This window comes from Ambystoma mexicanum, chromosome 5q, assembly GCF_040938575.1.
Source record: "Ambystoma mexicanum isolate Mex_15411 chromosome 5q, UKY_AmexF1_1, whole genome shotgun sequence".
Taxonomy (NCBI): domain Eukaryota; kingdom Metazoa; phylum Chordata; class Amphibia; order Caudata; family Ambystomatidae; genus Ambystoma; species Ambystoma mexicanum.
In genome coordinates this window covers 699,958,725-699,982,577 of record NC_090933.1, presented here as the reverse complement: position 1 = coordinate 699,982,577, position 23,853 = coordinate 699,958,725, and the positions used below count along the sequence as shown (strand labels likewise).

Sequence of the window (23,853 nt, the reverse complement as noted above, 5' to 3'; positions counted from 1 at the left end):
CCAGATTACTCCATGTCACTAGTGCAGTCGTTTTGACACCCTTTACGATCATGTATTAAACAAAATGAATTCGGCCTTTGTAGTCTCAGTTAGCTTCAATTTCACATATTGGACTTTACAGTCAATATCAATGGCTTTTTAGCGCAAAGTCCACAAACCAAAACTTGATCTCCAAGGGGATATAGAGCCCTCTGCCCCCACAATCAGCACTGGATATCCTTGTCTAGGCTATCCATCGAGCAAGTTTACTACTCGTGGCTTGCACCTCTGACACAGCAAAGATTGGAATGACTCGGGCCCCAGAATCCCACTCATCTGCTTTAGTTGAACAACTTAATGCACGCTGGAAGATGTAGTCTCGGTTCATTTCATTTGGGCTTAAGTACCACCGTGCAGTCATTTGTCAAAAGGAAGCTTAGTAATGGAAACATGGTGTCCCTGCTGACATCCATTCATCTGGGTATGCAATTGAATTATGTATTTTTTGAAGGGGAGGGTCACAGAAAGTTTGACTTGGCAGAGACATCACCGCCATATGGCAAAGGCATTCAGCATTTGCTAGCACTTCCCTCTGAGCATCATTTTAACTTACCATCGCCTTGTTTCAGGCAACCTAGCAGTCGACTTTGTTGGTTTCATTTTTGGTACCGCTCTACCACTGCGCTGTTTCACAGCAGGATGTCTTTACCAGGTTTTTGGAAGCTCATTTGGTTGCTTCTTTTTGCGCCGTGTTTGATCGATTCGCCCAATTCCCGCCAGGTTTTATCGCGTGTCCCTCACAGCGCACTTCTTATCTCGAAGATCTGCCGGCCTTATTTGGGCTCATGGGTGGCTCATTACAAGTGCCTCCACCAATCAGTAGTGGAGAGCGTCAGAATAGAGAAAATGGACTCGGCCATTAGCACATGCACAAGGGATCATGGTCAGTGCAGAGATGGATGCCGTGCACACATTTTCGATTTCCACAGAATTATATTGACTGGCTTAATGATTAATTTGCTGTTTTAGATCACAGGCTATATTTATATTGAACCCATGGCTTTGTTTTTGTCTTCTCACGTTTAAAATATATCTTAACAAAAACATGGCAAGACTCAATTCACGAAAAAAAAAAAAAAAAAAAAAAAAAAAAAAAAAAGTGCGCCCCAAATCAACAATCCACTAATTCATGAATGGCGAAACAGTACGGGATAAAGATACTGCAGGGATCAAGGCAAAGTAAGCATCCCCACTTACCCAAGTTTCTCTTGCGATGAAGCAGGATTTCAACTATTTGAGTTGGGGTTCACCCCGCTGCCTACTTGTCATGGATGATATCCATCTAGGTAGTTCAGCACTTCCAAGGCGCACCCTTTAAGCACTGACATCGATGCACCTGAATGCCAGTGCCAGCAGGAGGGACATGGCATGCTCTTGACACCATCCAATGATGATGCCACAAGATGTTTGACGCCATATATCACTGGGAGTGGCATAACTGAACTAAACACATTATAGGATTACCTCCATGGTCCATTAGAATATTACTGAAGAAGATTTAAAAAAGCTATTCTGTATGCCGGGCAAACTCTACTGTCCTATCCTCATAGGCCTGAGGCATAGCCACTGCCTGCCAAGTTACAGCCTCAAAGGCTCAGGCATAAGATGTTAAGTACACCATTATATACCTGGGTACAGCCATCCGGTGCTGCAGTTGTACTAATATGCCGCATCACAGGCAGCATGTGCCCAGGCAAATCCTGATATGCCATGGCACAGCCGCTTAGCCAGTGCAATGGCATTTGTATTTGTAGAGCACAAAGTCATATGCAAAGGAACATCCTTGTGTGTGCATTTTATAAATACAATTATAAATCTAAACTCTTACATGTCCACAGCCTCATAGCCTTGGGCACCGCCATATTATGGTCGGTCAGGTCAGACGTTTTTCCAAGCAGAGAGTGGGGGTAGATCTCTCCCCTCGGTAGGTACCTTCCTCTGGAATAGCCCCCCCTGCCCCTCTCAGACTTGAGCCGGATCTACTTGAGTTTCAGAAGCTTCTCAAGACTTCTCTTCTCTACCACCTTCCCCCTCCCTCGCTAATTGCCCCCACCAGGCGCTGTGACTGGTGGCCTGGTTCACCTATGAATCACACAGAGCACCAGGCCCTCTCTGGCCAGTCCTCAGCAGCACTGCCAACCAGCACTGCTCTCCCTTCCCTGACCAGCCTGGCAGAATGGACGCCCATCCCGAGCCTGTCCACCCCTCCCACTCATTTATTCCCTGGTACTTGTACCCTGGGCTCACCCTTGAGCACTGCCTGGCCCCTGATATGCCCCCGCCCCACTAGCACTCGCCTGGCCGCTGGGCAATGGCCCCTACCCGCACCCTGCATTTTATGCCCTTGCATTGTCCCCCCACCACTCCTCTGTCCCTCACCTACCACCCCCCCACACTTCTTTGTTCTGCACTTGCACAATCCGAATTGTCACAAGGTCTAGTAGGACCGCTATTGATGTTTTATATCATCTGTTCCCCAGACCCCCCCCCCCCTTGTTGCCTTGTGGCGCCTAGAAACAGGTTTTGATGTACAGAGCCGCCTTATAAATGCTCAATAAATAAATAAAATGACCAGGCACAAACATCACATGCTCTTAGCATCACGTCTGAAGTAGTGCCTCGTATGTCGAGCTACAGCCTCATATAGTCTTAAATGCCCAGTGCAATTTGAGAGTTTAAGTTAAACTGCATATATATACAGCTACAACTTTACATGATTATTAAAATATCTCATGACCTGTATCCACAAAGTACAATTGACAAATTGTGCAAGTGTTTTACTCGATGGTTTCAATAAATTGCCGCTTCCGTTAATGAACTCTCCATCATGGTTACATTTCCTCCAGAAAATGAGTGAAGAGTCATTGGACAGCCATGTTGTCTGGCTGTTGGTGTGTTGCGGGGTTATGAAGTGTATTTTGCAGAGGTTTACCGACTTCTTCCTAGTGATTTTTGGGCGGCCTTCTCCTCTGCTAAAGGTATCATTGTGAGCCGAAAGCCGTGGTGTCACTACTGAATCAAGTAGTGTGGCATATAAGGCGGTCCTTCAGTGGAGTACTAGCACTCACATGTGCTCTGGTGCCCGTTACCATGACAGTCATGGGCGAAACATGTGTATTGACAGGATTTCCTAAGAGATCAAGAGACCTTTGATTTGAAAACATACAAAATTGCCAAATTTGGAGGAAATGCTGATTGTGGAGGATTACAGCCCCTTTTTTTCTTTGTTAACCAAACACATGTATTGTAAATGTTTATGAAAATACAGTAAGAAAAGAATGCGGAATTAATGTGAATAGGGCTGTCACTCAAACGCCCATCAGAGTAAATCAATGGCAAACACTTCAATGTCCAATTGAGAAAGCAAAGTGTCACTACTGCTCACCAAAATCAAGTCAGTCATTTTCTGTCATTGAAAGAATTGGCAGCTATGTCAGAAAGAAGTACATCAGTGAGCTACAATCTCCCGCTGTTGATAGCCTTTATACATGTTTCCCAAACCGGTAGGTGGATAATGCGTGCATATGTTCCTTTTATGTCCAATTCTCCAGGTTGTCGTAGGAACCGGCTCACTACTGTTTGCCCGTTTGCTTTCCAGTGTTGCATTTCTCCATTCAAAATAATGGGAGTGCAAAGGCTTATGCTGCAAACATCTGCAATTCAGTCTTCTTATCAAGCCAGACTCCACAGGTGTTGATCAGTCATAGCCGACATGTAAAGTCAACATGAGTCATAAAGCCCGGTAGATGCCAGCTTGTTTTGATTTGTTACAATTCTGAACTCAGACATGGCATTCTGAGACAGGCGGCCCCGTGTGATCGGTAGAGCTGCCATAGGAGTGACTCCTAATTAAACATGTGACCCCCCCTACAGCTCCACTGAACCCCTGCATGCTCTTGATGTGCGGATCACCATCTCCAGATCCCCACTCCTTTTTCACCTTCGTTTCTCCCCTGTGTTCACAGGCATTCTAAAATGAATGCACGTTTCTGTTTCCACTGCTTCAGTTCAGATGCTGAATGGGAGAATGATGTCACAAGTAAGGTGACCAGATTTTGAAAGTAAAAAAAAAGTGACAGGACACAAACCTAAAAGGAGGACTAGCGCTGCCGGCCCATTCAAAACTCCCCTCCCCCAAGAACCCTTCCTCCCCCAGTAGTATTGCACATTAAAATAAATACAATTTCTAGAACTTATCATATAGAATGAATTCATCTTTTTTAACACACTTTAAACTGGAGACCCATCTCTAAGCACAGGATCAGGATTACAATCTGTGTTGTCCTGCTTTCAAGAAAGGCGAGTTGCCCCTGAATAATTCTCCCACCATATAAACTGCAGATTCAGCTGTACAAACCTAAGGTTGTTAAAAACCAAAAAAGCTTTTGCTTCGATTGTTATTACAGGCTTTGCAATTGTTGTTTGTTATCCAGTCTGTGTGGCACAATCAGGCAATGCTTGTGGCTGTGAACAGAAAGGTTCAAACCTACCCTGGGGTGGCAGAGATGTGTGTGACAAAGGTGATTACTGGAATCTAGAGAACGGTTCCTTATTTGGAAAGGTCACCTTGATGTATGGCATTTCTGCAGCAGTCAGCCTCCCTTTCCCAAAGCTGGGAACGGGTATTCCTCATCATGTGTGTTAAGATGCATACTGGTGCAACGGGAGGCGTATGATGTGGGCTCTGCAGGGGGAGCAGTGCCAGGGCATGACTGAACACACTTCAAATACTCTATGGATGCCACTCTGGGCACATTTTTATAGAACACATCACATATAAACCAACCAATTGGACTTTCCCCATAAAACAGCACCCTGCAATAACTTTAACACGGACAGGTGGTCCAGGACTCCCACCCCCAGGGCGGCGCATGGTGGTGAGGCACTGTCCCCTCCCCACCATGCCCTTCATGGGACGGGGGTGGGGGGCATACTAGAAGGCAGATGCTTGGTCACTGGCCCACTGCCCCCTGATCCCACCCCCCAATCCCCTTGCCTACTGAGACCCCCCAGTGGCTGTTCACCCATTATGATGGGGGGCATCCACTGTTCTCCCATCTACACTATTCCAGCTCTGGAGTCCCCCAGAAGGGGATGTCAGAGTTCACATGGTCCTCCCACCACCTGCAAACCTTTGTCACTGAACTCTGAAATTCTGGGTGGGTGGGGTGGAAAAGTCGGAATACCGGCAGTCGAGTCAGATCAGGTCTGGACGGCGGCGCAAAATCCCCAGTGTGGCCGCGATCTGTGCTCAACATTCACTTTTGCCTCCCCTTTATGCGGGCCTTTCGTGCCACTGCGCCCCGCCCCCCACTGAACTCAAGCCCACAAAGTCGTCCTGCCCCCCACACATTCCAGCTGTCCCCCGGCCCACCCAACCCAGCATATCTGCAAGGGCAGATCCTTTGCGAGCAACTTAAGCTGCATACTGGTGCAACCCAAAGGCCCATATTGATACAACATAAAGAAGAACACAAACAAAAAACAGAAATATACACCCCTCCCTTTGCATCCTCCCCTCCTCTCCGATTGGCTGCTCCCCTTGGAAGTTTAGCTTCCTGGCCCGATCTGTGACATGGACAGTGTTAAGAGCTGCAGCAGGCCTATGAAATCAGGTCTTGCTCCTCGCTCTGGGTCGAGGTAAATGCCCCCCTCAGTCCCTTTCTCTCTGTTCTTTCCCTCTTTTTCTTGCACCTGCCACGCTTTGCTCTGCCCATACATTGTTTCTTCTGCCCCTTTCTCTGTTCTTTCCCTCTTTTTATTGTGCCTGCCGCGCTGTGTTGGCCCCCTCCATTTTCGTTTTTTCTGACTCTTTCTCTCTGTTCTTTCACTCTTTATTGTGTGCTGTACTGAGCACCTCCATTTTCATTTTATCTGCCCCTTTCTCTCTCTGTTCCTTTCCTCTTTTCTTTTGCCTGTGGCGCTGCATTACCTGCTTCCCACCCCTCCCTTTAAATCCATGTCTTCCCCTCCGATTGGCTGCTGCCCATGGACGTTTAGCTTCCTGGCCTGGTCAGTTACCTGACAGTGTTTAGAGCTGCAGCAGGCCATGAAAGCAGGTCCTGTGCTGCTCCATCCAGGTCGAAGTAAATGGCCCTCTCTTGGCCCCTCCGTTTTCATTTTTTGTGCTCTTTGCTCTCCGTTGTTTTCTTTTCTTCTTGCGTCTGCTGCCCTGTGCTGGGTTCCACCATTTTCGATTTTGTGCTCCTTTCTCCGTTCTTTCCCCCTTTCTTGTGCCTGCCGTGCTGGGCCCCTCCATGTTTGTTTGTTCTGCCCCTTTCTCTGTTCTTTTCCTATTTTCTTGCACATGTGGCGCTGCATTACCCGTTTCCCTCCACTCCATTTGGATCCTCCCCTCACCTCTGATTTTCTGCTCCCCATGGAAACGTAGCTTCCTGGTGCTATTTGTGACCTGAACGCTGTTTAGAGCTGCAGCAGACTAAAGAAAGCAGGTCCTGCTGCTCTGCCCTGATCAAGGACGAGGTAAAAGGCACCCTCTTGGCCCCTCCATTTCTCTGACCATCTCTCTTCTTTCTCTCTTTTTCTTGTGCCTGCTGAGCTGCGCCCTTCCATTTTCGTTTTTCTGTCCCTCTCACTCGGTTCTTTACCTCTTTTCTTGCACACATGGCCCTGCATTGCCTGTGTCCCACCCTCCCCTTTGCATCCTCTCCTCCCCTCCGATTGGCTACTCCCCTTGGTGGCTGCCCTCTTAACAGAAGGACCCAGGGCAGCCTTGCCAGGACAGACATTGCCTAAGGAACAGAGGCAAATGGCAGCTCCTTCCTGAGCAGCTCCATTCCCTGTTTGCACCGGTTCACCTCAGGAAACAGGATGCAGACAACCTACACTGACAGAAAAGGTAAGTGTGGTGTGGGCGGGGACCATAGCCATTACTGTACTTCAGTAAAACCCCACCACTCTTTTTACCTAATATTAGACAATATCTTTTACCTATCTGCATTCAGCCTATTTGTGTAAGTTAGCCATATTTCGCACTTAGATGGCTTGCTGGAGGTAGGAAATATGTCGCTATCAGATGGATTTTGTGGATAGAAAATGTACAGCACTTAGATTGTTGGAGGTAGGAAATGTTTGAACCCAGATGGATGTTATTGGGGTAGGACATGCGTTGCACTTAGATGGATTGCTGGGAATAGGAAACATGTCGCACCCAGATGGACTTTGGAGGTGGGAATCATGTTTCACTTAGCCCAGCAGGGGGCACTGACATCCAGTTGACACAGACACCAAAGACAACACCCCACCTGAGATGTATGAATGTATAAATGCACCTCTTGAGTGGACATCTGCTGCAGGCACGGCTATCCATCCACACAGGCCTTGCAAATTCTTAAAAATCCCACTAGACCTGCAGGGTGAGTTCCTTATCTTACATACTCGCCCCAAGTAAAATGCACATAAGGACACTTCATATTTTCTGTAATTCTGTCAAACATGCACAGTGAAACCTGTATTTGCCATTTACTGCAAACAAACAAAGTGTGTTTGCAGTAAATGAAAAATGAGTTTCTAACATCACCATACTCGCCAACAAGGTCAAGTATCCTGCAAATGGTACTCGTTCTTCTACTCGCCAATACTAGTGGACTAGTAGATTTTGTGAGCCCTGCCGCGCTTTAGAATGCAGCTACAGCCTATGACTAATTCGGACTAGCTGGACACAATGGTTTTTAAACCTACTTACACCAGACTTGCCTCAACACCTCTGTCATTAGAATACATTGACAAACTGTGCGAATATTCGGTTTAGCTGGTCATACATACAATCTCCTGCACTAGCGCACTGTCCTGATCTCCCTCAGCACCCACCCACATTCCTGACCTCTGTGGTTGCTTACTGGAGCCTTGCCAGCCCACCTTATTCCTTATCTTGGCCAAGTGCACACACACACACATTCTAAACCTTTCTAAGAATGTTCCCATACCTGGACTCCGCTCCTGAGGACATCCCCACCACAAGCGCATTGAGACTATAATAATGGTAAAAGGCGCAATATAAATGTCAATTACAGTACAAGGAACCTTTTGACTTACCCTAATGTTTGTTTGTTTTAATATTTGTAATGCGCACCAGACCCAAGGGAATCGGGGCGCAATGAGCAAAAGAGGGTTGTTCAGCTTCGGTTACATTGCTGTATGCGAGCATATTATACATTTCACAGATTATACAAACTATATAAAAGTTGAAGACCGGCAATATGTACCATCAGCAGGAGCAGGTATAAGAACAATAGGCTGCCCACTGGGCTTAGACAGCGTGTACAGTATTTACCATATGTGCAAGTGAAGCGCAAAAGGATGTATTTGTGTGGTGATTGGTTAATGGGACACAAATGTATAACATAAAGAAACAAAAAAAGGAAAGTTTCGACACAAAAGGGTACGTACTGATACAACCAGCCCTACAGAGAAGTGACATACAAGCCACTTTACCCTATAAGAAAAAGGTAAACACAACCAGTTAAATGGGGAGTAAATGTTGCTTGCAATGAAAAATGGGAAAGATTGACATAGGAGCCTGTTGTAGGCTTCCACCAACACAGGTCCACTCATCTGTCCCGGACAGTGACAACAGGAGAGAAGGCTGGAAGAAGAGCTCCTACTATTGCTGCCTGGGCTGAAGATGAACTTTCAGGTAGAAAGGCTTATTAGCATTCCCATGAATTACTGGGTGCCAAGAAGCAAGGATTACAAAAAGGTCTTTGACTTAGAATATATCTTTACTCACATACAAACCTTCCCCAATTGGGAATGGGGAGTACTGGTTTTACTTGTTTTAAATCATTTTAGGGGTAAAACAGAAGTTCTTCTGTAATAAACATTTCTTTGCACTTAGTTATTGATGCACATTAAAAGATATGCGTCTACCTCTTCGGATAAAGCAGTAATAACAGTGGTTCCTTCCTATGGCACTCGCTGTGCTACTGCTCCAAACATATCTATGGAGCTGTGTTGGTGAAAGCAGGTCGACGGTGCCTGTATGTTGGGTTTCTATTTTTTATTTTTACTCCCTGTTTTTTGTGGGAGTGTTGGCCTATTTTTAGGGAGTAAAAGAGACTGATACGCCCCATATTTGTAGAGCTGGGTGTAGCTCCAAGATCCATATCCATACAGCCCCAAGATATGCACATGCCAAATCTAAAGCTATACATTGCCACAACTCGAAGGGTTCAGAAAGTGCCACATGCAAGTGCCAGCTTAAGGTAATGCGTAGACGACCTCAGAAGTGCAAAATAATGCCAAACTTGTGTATAACCAGGCTATACATGCCTGTACAAAGCGTGTACATGCATGTGAACAAAACCTCCAGATAGCCATGAAACCAACACACAGCTTCATAGAGGTAAGACCTATGGTACATGACGGCACAACCTAAAGAGAACTATGGATCCAAGCTAAAGGGTATATGCAGGTAGAACCGCAAGGCACCACCAAAGTGCACACACAAGTGCCACTTGAAGGACCATACATGTATAACTTAAATCCACAAGCTGCCATAACCTAACGTCAGGGAACATTGTTTACTTAAGTGTGCACTGTGAATTCAATTCAATCACGGTGCAACAAGCGCTGTGACATCTGCAGACACATACATTTCGGTAGTGGTAACATGCGTATAAGTACAAACTCAATATACACGCAGTTCCTTTCTCCAGGTCAATATGGAGAATACATACAGGTACTAGATGGGGGTACACAAGTATACGATCTCAACACACAACTTCAAGCACCACTTAAAAATCAGAGTTGCACTGCGATAAAAAAAATAATAAACTCTCTGGCAGCATAAAGTAAGTGGACCACATTGAAGAATGACAACTTGTCATTTCCCATTAATAATCTGACTTCAGTAGCACGCATCTCTTAGGAAAATGTGTGCAGAATAGTGGACTTTTATGCGCATCGGGCCTGTAACCCTGGTTACAACTACCTGCTGCACAGTGCACTGTGCCATTAACATGGGCCACAAAACACAAAACTGGCCCACACTCGACCCCAGGCATTTCCCCATTGCCAAAAGGGCCATTCCTGAATGCAAAAAGTGGAACTATGTTCCAAGTGAAGGCACGATTATACAGAAGAGCAATGTGGGGGTAGAGGGGGGTTTCACAGTGACAATACACAAGGATAATCCATGACGTGTAGACGTGCGCACGTTGCACATACATGCCTCTAAAATGCGAAGGAGATAATTCAGTTCATCCAATGTAAAAATTATTAACGTTTTCGACAATACACTACTTGGAGAGGCTGTTCAGGAGTCTGTATGAGGCTTACACGTTGCAACTGTGGCATTAAACATCACCGCCCCGACGGTTATGATATGATAGGTTATTTATAACGCGACTAACACCCAGAGGTTTCTGAGCGCGGACCGAGGGATCGAACCTGTATGGTTCCATATCGTCTTCCTGCCAAGGCGAGCACGTTGCCGCTGAGCTATCCTCCCGAGACCCCAGCTTTGATGTAGTGCCGGTGTGATAAATGCGCCACCTGTTTGCTCGCAGCACAGGTGCTGCCAAACATAAGCCACCTGTCAGAGCGCGGCATGAAATATATTGGCCAGAAAGCTTCCCCGGAATCCTCGGCACCTGGAATAGCAGATTGCCTCCTGACAGGGAGCTGGACTGCCCTGCGGGCCTTGTCACTGAACTATCTGGATGGGGCAGGGGCAGGAGCAGGACCGCACCCGTCCCTGGCCTTCGCCTGTATTCCCGGCGCGCCGCCGGTTCCCACAGCGCGCGCCTGGCCCTCTGCAGAGCCGCGCTGCTGCGCCCCGTCCGAACCAGCCTCCCAAGCAGCTGCAAACAAGATTAGCCGAGGCTAAGCAAACACACGCATGCCATTGCCAAGACTAAAATCTGCACTCCACTCCGCGGCTGCTTTAGGCAGATTCGGTTTGTTTTTCCAGTTTGCTTCCATCCTGGAGTGCTGTCTTGGTTTCACAAAGGCGCGAGGCGCGCTGCTGTTTCTCACACCCCAAGGAAAGGGGCGCGTCTTTAGAACTGGGGCACTCGCGCATCTCTCGGTCGTGGGTGCTTTTATCTCTCGCGGGCTTTAGCAGGGGAAGTACCCCATGTACAACGAGCGCGCGCAAATGTGGAATTGCCCGGGTTTTTTTTATGTCATTATCCCGGCTTTTGTAGATTGAATTGGGCAATACGGATAGTCTTGGCACTACCAAGAAGGGCAGCTAACATGACCTGCACCACTACTGGGCAAATATGGCCCCCGTGGTGGACCATTTTGCACCGGTGCTGTGAAGTTTTGCAAGGACTCTTGGATGTCCCTGGCCAGTGACACTACTTCATCGTTGCACTGGCGAGGCACCCGGACCCGTGAATCATCATCAGATAATCTGGAATCTGGCTCTAATAAGCTTTGACAGTCCTGCCCACTCATTTTTCAGATAGCAGTTGTGCTTTATGCCTCAAGTTGAACCGTTTTCTTTTTTAATACAGTGTGCTTCCAGCTGGGGCGTGTTGTGTTGGAGCAGTTGGGTCTGCACTGTAGGACAGGGGAAGGTTCTAGACAGGAGGGAGCTATGCATTTGTACCACCTTAATGCATGCGTTTTGCATCTTGAGACCACTGGGTGCATGGAGAGCATGCGTAGTGGTTTTTTGTATCATGCGATTTGCTGCTCATATATCCAGGAACAATGCAACGTGGGCACCAGGAATATTCACGGCTAGCCCAGGGCTAGGCCACTGAACAAAGGGCCTAGTGGTGTGTATTATTGCCACTGGTTGTTACTTCAAGTTATACCTTTGGTATTTTATCGAGTTTTCAAGTTGTTGTTAGCCAGCTTCTGAGAGCCCCCATTTTTTAGGCAAAGGTACTAGGTCTAAGGGAGAAAAGGCCATTTAGCAAAAAAGACCAAACTTTGGTATAGTGGCGAGCAGAAGTGAGGTCCCAGTCTGACGGACTTCCAAGTCTGCACATTAGGCCCTTGGTCGCCTCGCCTACCCATAGTTCCTAGGGCGCAAGATGTGGTGTGGCAGTGAACTCAGCCTTGGCTGCACACTGCTGATGAAAAAGCCTGGCCTCTGCAGTACACCAAATGTGCCATCCTTCTGGAAAACATGACGTGCGATATTTAAGATTTTAAGCATATGCTAAATTGATTATATTGAGTAGAGGATATGACCACCTTAAGGATTTGTATGTTAAGCTGTTTTTAAAGTGAACTCAAAAGCCAATTTACATTTACATTGGGTTATGAATGTATGTCCTTTTATTAACTGTTTTATAATGTTGAAGGATTGTTTTATAATTTTGGGGAAACATTGTATTGTTTGTACAAGGTTTCGTCTTTTAAACTAAATGCAATGTATATATATATATATATATATATATATATATATACACACACATACATTTTAGAAGTCATGTGAGCAAATAAAAATGCAGTGCACGTTGGTGTGCAGGTGGGTTAGGTAATAGTATAACATGTAAACAGTGCTTGCTTGAGCAGTGTACACAAGGTGATGCTATAACAGCATTGCAATCATTAGAAATGGATTGGTCTGCTAGGTTAGGAGTCTGACTTGTTTTGCACCCGGATCTCAACTTCAGGAACTTAACATACCGAGCTACCATACAGTGGAGGTTAGGGAGTGCACGAGATACTGCTGTCAAGTGAACACAACCAGCGCTGCAGAGGTAATCGACAACCTAACGTTATCATCGACAACCTAACGTTATCACTGGAATAAAATCCCCAAGGCAGGTCAGACTTGGACAAGTAGCATCTGCTCCCGGGTGGTGAAGCAGGCGTAGAGTCCAATTAGCAAAGCGTTTTTCCATGGGATGTTCACATTGAAAACGCTTTTGTAAATCGGGCCCATGGACATTTCCTAGGTCACAGGGCCTGGGATTCTGTCCTGGACTCACCAATACAGAGCTCTTTATTGACACCATTGAATAAAGGCACCCCCCATTTTCAAGATTAAGCTCGCGTGACCCCTCTAACACATACACATGCCTTGTTTATGAATGACACGTCACATTATTGCACACCAAGAACAAGCGTACCCCATTGCTGCTTGTAATAAATAGCATGCTGTGATATTTCCAAGCCACGTGCTGCTGGATATGCGAAGAAGACACTTCCCTCGTGTGCTCTGAGGTTAGCCATATGATGGAAAATTAAGGTTGTGTGGAAATGCTACATGAAGTTTTGGAGCGCGCCACACACTCGACGAGGTATTCCAGCCGCACTAAATCTCTGCGCTCCAGCCAAAAGGACCTGCTTATTACCAGACCTCCTACACATTTTCCAGGGTGGGTTTATGTGTGGTGCTAAATATAGAAGCCATCACCTGCGCACTGGTGACTGAGTCGTGTTTGCTATGGGAAGTTGTGAGATGTATAACTAGCGTCGAGCAGCACCCACCAGGTCTGCCTGTACCGCTTTGTGGAGCGTCCACATCTGACGGACTGACCCCTCTGCCTGTCGTGGGGAGGCTGCAGCCCATGCCTGTATCAAGTGACAGCCCTACTGCACTCAAGCTTCTGGGCATTCATGTTTTGTCTGACAACATACATTATGAGCCAGGACTCGTGTAGATCAGCAGCAACCAGATTGTCTTGGAAGCAGAGCTATACGGGTGTGATCAGGGACCCACGCTTAGCGTAATAACAGTTGAATTAAGGAACCCCCATAGGATATCAAGCATGTCCGCGGTAACAGGCACTCCCATATATTCTTTTTTTTCAGTAATACATTATTAGGTGGGTCAGGAAGATGTTAAAAGGGATAATGTAAACTAGCCAATGCTCAACAATGTTCCCTTTATTCCACACAAACGCACTCCCACATTCGGTGCTCCCAATGCAGTACTAATACATACTGTAATAACACATGTCCAATTGAGTCTCAAGGGACTACAAACTGGGGAATAACTGAAGGGTCCACATGACACTATGGGCCCGATTCATGGAATTGTTTACACGGTTCAAAGTGACTGTGCACTGCTGAAAAGTTACTTTGCACTGCCGACAAAAACCCCGATTCGTGGAACTGTGCAAAGTGTATTTTTTTTGCAGTGCAAATTCAGTGCAGTCATCGGCCCGAATCATGGAATTGTTGCATGGTTCAAAGTGACTTTGCAGTGCCAACCCAAAACCTGATTCATGGAACTGGGCACAGTGTATTTTTGCAGTGCAAAGTCATTTGTACTGCAAAAATTACTTTGCACTGAATTTGCACTGCAAACATACACTTTGCATAGTTCCATGAATCAGGGTGTTTGTGTCGACAGTGCGAAGTCACTTTTCAGCAGCACAAAGTTACGTTGAACAGTGCAGAAAATATCGTGAATCAGGCCATCCTGTGGACCATTCAAGTACAGATATGCTTGCCACACAGAACAGTAAATAATGCCAAACTTGTAATCAGGCCCATTCTTTCAAATGGACTACTTAAGCAGTCAAGTCCCTACAAAAGCTTTCACACGTGTCCTCGCAACAACTTCCCCAGAGGTTTCTGCCCCCTCCCCCATCACTCGGTGAATGGCAGAGAATGTGTATTACACTCATGGCCAGCACTACAAACACCATCAGGGCTGCAGACAGATGCACTGATCCTTTCAGGCGGCTCCTTGCTGAAACAACAAACAGTTCACTGTTGCCCATCGGTGTCTGAGCTGCACCTTCTCCTGTGTTTAAAATGATGGCCCTGGAGGCTTCGCAACTGAAACGGACAGGGAGCGTAACCCCTTTTCCTAACCCTCCACCTTCCCCAGCAGTGGCGGCGACCGTAGGAACCGAGAGCGTGAAGGCTGTGCCAGCCAAGCCTCCCAGCCTGTCCGCTGTTATCTGCGCGCACACAATAGCAGCATTGATAAGAGGGCAGCAACTGGCCGTGACAGGGGTGCTGCGCTAGCATTCCATTCACAGGCACGCAGGCGCGCGCTCAGCGCAGCGTCAAGCCTCGCCGCCGTACCTTGGTCAAACTTGGTGCGTCCTCCTTTAGCGTCCCCTCGGAGCGCGCGGTAAAAACCTCCGGCGCTGCAGCTGACACCCGGAGAAGTCCACACAGTTCCCGAGAGGACGGCCTCCCGGCCCGAGCCCGCTCCCACGGGTGATGACACACTCTGACCCCGACCGTCCGTTGAGACACTTCCTGCGCTACAGCGCTCGGTCCGGACTGGGGGAGCTACCGCCGCTGCCGGCGTCTCAGTACGCCGGGGAACAGTCAGAGCCGCGGACAGGAGCTCGCCACTCTCTCCAGCAGAGTAACCTGAGATTTGGAGAAAGCGCCGCTATAAAGAGGCGAAAGGGGAGGCGCCAGTGGGAGGGCGCGGGTCCGTGCTGAGGACCAGTGACTTGTGTTACTTTTCTCAACTCCCTGTAATCCAGGGGATCCCCTCCCCCACGTCGCACAGCGGGGTGCACAGTAGCCCGGCAGCAACACCCCGAGGACAACTTTTACTGTGGGCCCATTCAGGGCAATTTCCTCCCCAGAGACCTTCCTCTCTCGAAACTCTGACATGCCGATAATGTGTTAATGATAGGGGTCGTATACTGCGAGATGTGAACATCTGCATTTTAAACCCCCAGGCGACTGATCCATTTGTGTCTGCCTTGGGGGGGGGGGGGATCAGGATATCAGGAACTGTGAAACTTTATTTTTCCCTTCAATCGTTAGAAAGCTCTCTGTCCGTTTCCTAGGTGTCTGCTTGTTTTACACACGAAACCTTACAATGTATGTGAGGCTGAGCGCAAGCCTCATTAGAACAACAACCGCACGGCATAAAAACTGTTCCACGTTATTTTTTACGTGCCTTCTATATATGCCATCTCAACGGCTGGTTTTATTTTTGTTATTAGAAAACTTAACGTCGGCACGAGGTCTTTTTCTGCATTTTCACATGCTTTGCATGTTGTGATTCTCAGCAGCAATCTGGCCTGCACGTTATTCGGATTAAAGGAGTCGTCCCGCTCAACCACCAATGTACACCCAGCCCGGAGTATGTGCTGCCTGTTTGTGAAGTTAGGGTGGGGAGGTGTGGGTGGTTTAAGGTGAGGAGAGGCAGAGTTCGGCCAAGCTTCCCCGCCCCCAAAAACGGTGCTTCTCATGCAGATTAGTTGTGTGTCGCAGCCAGGGAATGACATTTTTCCATTGACGTGTAAGTGGGGTGGTCCAGTCCCCTCGGGGCCAGGTACACATGTTGTGGACTCTTGGATTCCCTGGCCGGGTTAGTGGGTTGCTTCCCGCACGGGACGTCTCGCTTCAGACACGATTGTGACTGCAACCCCGCTGGTATTGCTCTGAAATCTGACCGACCTGCGCTGCACACACTCATGTGCATCTGTGTGTTGTGACCGAATTCGGAGCAAACATTTTAACGGCTGGCAAATGCTCAGAATTTTCGACAAAACCTTTTTTTTTTGTCATGCGCACACATCTAGTAATGTTGCATTGCACACTTGATGGGCTTCGTATTTTTTCCGAATATTTGGGATCGGGGGCAATGCACATTTCACGAAGAGCAACATTTAAGTGTGGTTTAAACGAACACTTTAGAACCATCCACACTCCTTGCTCTCTTAGCAGTCACAGAGAGTACCAACAAACACAACCTGCAAAACAGAGCGTATACAACTGGATCTATGCCCGACTCACAGTTCTGTTATCCGAATGTAGAGCCAACACGAATCATGGAAATAATAATAATGAAAGTAACAGTAGTTTCATATGGCATATTTCGCAAGCATATTAAAGTGTGTGTACGTGTTGCTCAAAGAGATTGTGCGAACAAATTTCATCACGTCTAAAGCTACATTTTATACACAGCATCATGTTGATTAAAATCGGGCTCGTCCCGTTTAAAGCATTTGCTTCCTAACAGCAGCACACCTTCAAAGCACTTAAAACAAATCGCAAAATAAGGAACCTACTCGTTTACACAAGGAATGAGAGTGGGGCTAAAATATATTGCATTTCATATGCATTTGCTCCTTAAATTAATATGAAAAACAAAAAAGAAAGCGATAACGCTCTAGCCTGCATTGCTGTATGTCTATACATCCACTATGTTCAATAAATGAAAGTCTCCCCTGGTACTGGGGACATATGCACTGTTGTAATGCACATTTCAGAGTGGGAATGTGTGGACAAACCAAACGCTCAGATTGGTTTCCCTCTGTTAGGATAACTCCGGAGTGGGTCAGAAAACACAAACAGGACATGATCTCTCAGGCCAGGGGTCCAGTCGAACATGTTCGGAGTCCGCGGCTGGGCTCTTGCAAGCCTGGACATGACACACACCAAATGCAACTTAACCATGTTTTTGAAAAGTATCCCGCCGAGGAAAGTGTTGGGCAGCTACAAAAACTTCCTGAGTTCCCATTTCCCCTTCTCAAGAAGCTCCCTGTCAAAACGTGTAATGGTCTGGTTATAGTTCTATTTTACACCCACTCTAGTCAAACGTTGGTATCCTGGGGTTCAAGGTTAAATGACTAAATCTGAACATTGGCTTCCTCACCTCTTGTGACTCCTATAGGTCCCCAGCGGTGCTGACTCAGCGTTACAGTAACATATTGCTAAGAGGACAATTCGGTTTGTGTTGTGCTTTAATTACGGCATATAAATACATTGTTACTCCATACTCCTAAAAGTGAGGTCAATACAAATATGGCTGTTTGAAAAATCAAAACATTGTTTTACAAGATTGGAGCAGTACTGTTTTCATTTTGATGAAACATACTTGAAATGTATTGACCGTCTTTTTTTTCTCTCCAATAAGAGTGCAGAATTGATCCTACAAGATTACACAGAAAACCCCTTACTGCAAGAACAGATGGGGTGGGCAGATCCCCATACACACATATAAAAGAACGAAATGTATTACCCTTGGTATCCCAAACATTTTTTGGGGGGGGTAAATGGGTGCTTTTTAAACATCCCATTTTGTCCATGGCTGATTTTGGTCACCCAGAAGGTGCGTTGGGGAGTAGTCTGGTGGATGCTTTACATTTTTGCCTATGCATTGTCTGTAGCATTTTACAGTGGTAGTAGCCAAAAAGTCATACATATGGTTCAGTTGGACACTAATTTATTTTAGAAGTCTTGCAACCCCTCAATTTTGTTTAGTGGCCTTATTTTGTTTGGGAGGAGTCCCGGAGAGCATATGGGAAGATGAGGTTGAGTGCAAAGGAGGATTGAAGGGTGAGTAAACTGAAAAACAGTGAGACAGGTGTTGAGACGCAAAATACAGAGGAGCAAGACCATTGATAGCTTTGTAGACTAGGAGAAGGAATTTGAAAAGAGAGTGCTTCTGCATAGAGAGCCAACCAGCATATTGTCAGTAAGTAGAAGTGGCAGAGGATCTGGATAGGTTGTAGAGAGTACGGGTAGCAAAGATGAAGATTTTGTTGAACCAGGAGGGTCCTAAAATCAGTAACACGTTATGCATGGATGGCATGCAAAATAACTTTTACACCTGTACAGGAGGGTAGAGCGACCTCTGATGGGCCCAGGGGATCAGAGCTCACCCTCGAGTACTTTAAAACAAGATAGCTGCACCTTGAGGTAGATGGGGTGCGGGATGTTCTAACTCCAACACCAATCAATAAGGAAAACTCAATAGTTTGGCAAAGGGAAGTCTGTTTAATGACAAGTGCAAAAACGGGGAAACATTAGGAAATCATCAGTGATGCGATCGCCCGTCTCGCTTCAACTCCCCATCCTTCATGCAAACAGTAACTTTTATACACAAAACTCGTCATCATTGATGTGTAACACTAAAAAGTTTGTCATACAATTCTATTGGTTGGAAAAGGTAACTTAAGTATAGGTACTATATCTGTATATGGTAACGGAGTGTGAGGATTGGATAACTCTCTTATCGGGTGGGCGCCTAAGCCCATCCTTCTACGTCATCCTTCTACGTCACTCGTGCTAGGCGTCACTAAAAGTACGACGTCTCATTGGTTCTACTAGCTATAGGACCCTTGATTATTTGGTCCATTGTGATTGGGTGGATTACACCCCTAGGCATACATTTCCACTTTAATTAGCAGCATGCAGAATGATCACCCAGATGCAGTATGCCCCAAGATTCACCCTGTCTCCCTTCCATCAATCAGTACCTTAGGGCTATGTGTCAATTAGTTGGCTGAGGATGGCTTCTAAACTGTAAACTTCTTACCAGGAGAAGTTTTAGCATCCTCTGGCTTTGGATGACATCAGACGTTGGTACCTCTTTCCGCTTGGCTGGTCACGTGTCACTACACAGTGACTTTACTTCATTTTTCCTTCTATTTGTGTATTTGATTCTTCCTTTAGCCTTGCCACCTGCCTGGGCCTCCTTATCTCGGTCTTCACTGGCAGGCTGCTAGGCTCTTAAGTTTCGATTCTTCGAAGTTGCCACTCTCCTTCCTTCCTTGGGTGACCTGGAATTCCCAGGCATGAGCTGCTTCTTATTAAGTTTTGATTCCGCTCTTTCGTCTGGCTTTGTGCTGGTATTGAATCCTTGCTTGTTTGACCCCTGCCGTTCTGAGCTTAATTCTGCTTTTGTAAAATGGAGTCGCACTTGTATAATGTGCTTCTTTGAAGTAGATATATAGTTGGCGCTTGCCGCTCTATTCTTCTACTAAGCATAGCAAGCAGTACCGTTTCCTTAGCTTCTTTTGTTCCAAGCCTATTTACAGGTGTTAGCTAGTTGCGTATCTTCATCCTGTTTTATGGTTACCTTTCTTTAAAGTTCAGCATCGTTTCTCCTTTTAAGTCCATTACATCATTATTCCTTATATTTCGTCTTGCGTGTCATCTTTCGATTGTCGCTTTGTTCTTCTGAATGTCTGTCCGGGCCTTTGTGTCATCACCATTCGCCTTTAATTAAGGCCCTTTGGGTCTCTTCAGGGACAGTTTGTAAGTAGTCTTCATTTCGTGTCAGCTGTTGGTATGGTTGTCTCAATGGGTACCGTGCTGCCCATGGTTGTCTGATTATTGGCACTTCAACAGGTATTGCTCTTCTGATGGGCACTGGGTAGAGCCCTAGTGCTGCTCTCTGTTGGTTTATCTGCTCCTCGTACATCACATATCTCGGCGAGTGTGATCCTGGTATTTCAAAATGGGTGGCTGGAGTGCAGGCCATATCTGGGACCTCCTCTACACTCACCCCTCTGGTCGGTTCCTCGACCACTTCTTCTTTTCCTTTGGATCAGTCTTACTTAGTTCTTCTGTATCCACTTCTTCGTCTTCTGGGTTTGTACATGATGGTGTGAATGTGTTTCTTTGGAGTCCATATTTTTATCACTCCTTTCAAACTTCCTGCTGTTTTTACATGTTTGTCTTTGTTCCAGGTCATTAGCTGGCACTGTCCATTAGGACTGCAATAGATCAATTTTCTCTCATAATTTCTACGTTTTCTGGGATACACAAACTTTGTTCCTTCCGGCGCATATTCGCTGGCCTTCACAAATCCTTTTATGGTAGTGTTTATGGTGTGCAATAACTCCCCTCTGGTTATTAGCAACCATTCGGTATTTACTCCAACTTGGATTCTTGGCATGAGGATCGTTGTGAACACTGATGAGGTGAGGCTGAACAGCCTGTGTTCATATGGGATTGCATGAAATGCTTCTTCTGATTTGGCAGAAAAGTAATTTTCTCTCTTTATTCGAGTTGTCAGTTCCACAGATCTCCTTTTCCTCAGGTGAGCATTGGCTTTCGGGAAACTGTCAATATTCAGATTATTTTTCGGGATCACTAGTGCTGGAAAGTAGACGTTCACTATTGTGCATCTGCCTCCCCAATTTTACGGCAGTCTGAAGTATGCTTTGGATCCACACGCCCAATAATGATCCATAATTACTGCAGTTCTGTGAGTCATTCCTGGAGCTTCAAAAATTCGTCTGCAGTTCTGATTCTCTCCCATCTTCCTCGTGCCATTGTTCCTGAAGCACAATGTTGGGTTTTCCAGTGGCACTATCTACAAGGGTTCTCCTCTGTCTTCGACCCATGTCAGTAATTTTGTGAGTTTCGGCCATAAAGGTTAACACAATCTCTGTGAGTTTTCTATTGCTTCCTTGCAGGCTCTAAGGACCATCCAAGCTCAGCAGATCACGACTCCTTCTTCCCATCCATTTGGTGAAAGCACTGTTCCCCAAATCTGCATCTGGCCTCTGTTTTTCCAAATTTGAGCTTCTTCTGGAGTTTTTCCTTGGACGTTCAGTCTTGGGTTACTTTCCCATCCCATTCCTGCTCCTTTGACTTCAGGCTTTTCATACCTGATCACATGATTCCTAGTATGAGCTCTATTTCTTGTCTTAATGTCCTGGACGTAGCCATCTTCATCAGGGTAATCCGTTTGCCCATATCAATGAGGCATCCCTTCCCATAAACTGTCTTCTGGTGTTACACATTGCTACGTGTGATAAACAGTGTGCTGTCGGGACATCAATTTCTACAGCCACGAAGATCTTGGATTTCCTCATGCTGTACGGTAGAAATGCACAAACGAAGCAGTCTCCTTCTGAAATACTTCTTCCGACTTCTTTCATGTGCTGGTACCAAATGTTATTTCCTAGATGTGCTGTGCTGTACAGGTAGTCGTTCAGTTCACTGTTTTCTTCATGCAGGCTTTTCTTGATCCTTAGTGTCCTCCTGTTATTAGCTATAACTACATCTCTAAACGCGTCTGTGTGACTTTTCCTTGCTGGAGGACTCTGTGGCATTCTGGTCCACGGAGAGGGTTTCTTCATCTGCATCGATGAGGCAGGTGGAGGTTTGGCAGTTCTCTCCTTCTCTTCTTGCATTCTTTTTCTGCTCTCTAAGTGCCTATTTCAACCACCAGCCTGTCACTGACCCAGTGTATGGCTGCATCGTGGGCCTGGTACTTGTTCCTTGTGTTGAAACTTGTGTGGTGGGCAATACAGTCTCTGCGGCTTTATTTTTCAGTTCCTCATGCCGCTTCTTCGCTTTGGCTGTAAACGTGAATAAATGATCTATTAACACTTGTGTCCTTGCAGTGAATTCTCCTACAGCCGCTTCTGTCTTCTTAAGGGCTTTTGTTAAATCTTTTTTCGTTGCCTTTCTCTCAATTCTTTTCGGTCTCTCTCATTATTTTCTGGAACTGATTGTTCGGTAGGCAGTCTCATGCTCTCTGTTGCCTTCGCTTGAGGTTCTGTGGCCATTTACACATGCCCTGGTTTGTGTGCATTCAGTGTGTGTGCGCGTATAGTTGTCAGTGCTATGTTTTCATTCATTCCGTGCTGACCCTGTCTCCAGCTTTTCTCATTTGTCACCTCAAGTGTGTATGTGTCATTGCTAATTACATTAATTTTCAGTTCATTTACCTTACCATCAACTTTTCTCGGGACTGGAATTACTATATATAGTCTGGGTGCTTTTGTAGGATTCATGCGTACACCATCAGGTGGGTGCACTGAAATTGGAACGCTTCGTGCACCAAGAAAAAATGCAGTTCTGATCGTCAATGACAGCAAGATAATGATAAACACAATGCATAAATACATGATAGTACGGTAGGTCAGGCGGCAGCATTTCCTTCCAGAGAAGCGAGAGTGCCCCCCTGCTTGTGGGAGGACCAGGTTACTATTCTGGGCCCCCATTTCAATCATTTATTCAATGTCAATGTTATTGAATTCCCCCAGTTCAATATTGTTCTTGAACAGTTTGTATCATAAAGTGTGTGGTACTTCACAAGTGTCCCCCCTCTTGCGGGTGACGATTGTCTCTTGATACAGAATGCAGTATCCTTGCTAGACTATGGAAAAATAGATTAGACTAACACTTCGATAAGTCACTTTTACTCTGCATGTTCAAAGTAGGTGAGTTCCCAGTCCACCCCCGAATCTGCTTCAGTCCTGAGGACATGCTGGACTCTGCCATTTTTTCCCATTTCTTCACATTGAACAATCAAAACAAATAAAGGCAAAGTGCTTGCCTCTGCTTCCTCGATCTGTCCCTCGGCAGGTGGTTTCACTGGAATCTCCTCATATAATCTCTCTGAAAGTTGGACAGCTCCACTTGCAGCATGATGCCATGGAGGAGCGTTCCCATCTTTGCGACATTAGCTGGATCTCTGATGAAGGTGAGGACGTCAACCTCGATAGGTCTCCCCACCATTTCTGGAAAGTCAGTGACTAGGCAAAACAGGACGTTGTGTGCCAGTCGGCTGTCTTTGGGTGACAGGGACATTTGTCCTGCCTTGCTGGGTTCAGGATTACAGGCCCTTCCCTTGACGTGAACAATCCTTGCACTTTCCCGACACGTGGATTGCAACTAAGTAACTGAGTTTATTCCACAGCTGGCTCAAATGTTCAGAGTTTTCTGGGTCTCGAATAAACATGAGTGTCTGTGGTGCTCCCGACAATAGCTGGGCACTCCTCTATGATGCGAAAGAAAAGCGTATTGAATCGCCTGCGGTGGAAGCATTTGTGTCCTTTTCGCTGTACTCAGGCAGTACGATGAAGGCTTCCGCGATGACGGTAAGTAGTTGCCAGATTACTTTCTTGTTAGCAGGATCTTGGATAAAGTCTGAGACACTGGTGACCCTCCCTACTAGTGACGGATATGATACCAATACTAACTGGAAGTAGGTGAGTACGTCCTTTGTGATGCTTCTGCTGGGGGACACCATAAGTGCTGCCAAACAAAGTCTTGGTATTGGATGATTCAGGATACTGTATTTTGCCCTTAAAGAAAAAAGTAATTGATCACTGTCTGGTAGGGTCTTGTTTCTCAACAACGCTTAAGTGTGGTTTGATTTACAAGTTTGTGTCAACAAACGTGTTGTGGCTTAAATGCGCAATTTTC

At 46.2% G+C, this 23,853-nt stretch overlaps 1 protein-coding gene across 4 annotated transcripts in view; it reads right to left on the bottom strand.

Annotated features, from left to right (window-relative positions):
• The window catches only part of SULF1 (sulfatase 1), a 323,346-nt gene extending 308,043 nt beyond the window's left edge, over window positions 1-15,303 (bottom strand). For all 4 annotated transcript variants that reach the window (XM_069621162.1, XM_069621159.1, XM_069621161.1 and 1 more), the window contains exon 1: window positions 15,010-15,303. The gene's annotated coding sequence lies outside the window, so the exon portion shown is untranslated. The remainder of the gene's footprint in view (window positions 1-15,009) is intronic.
• Window positions 15,304-23,853: the final 8,550 nt, after the last annotated feature.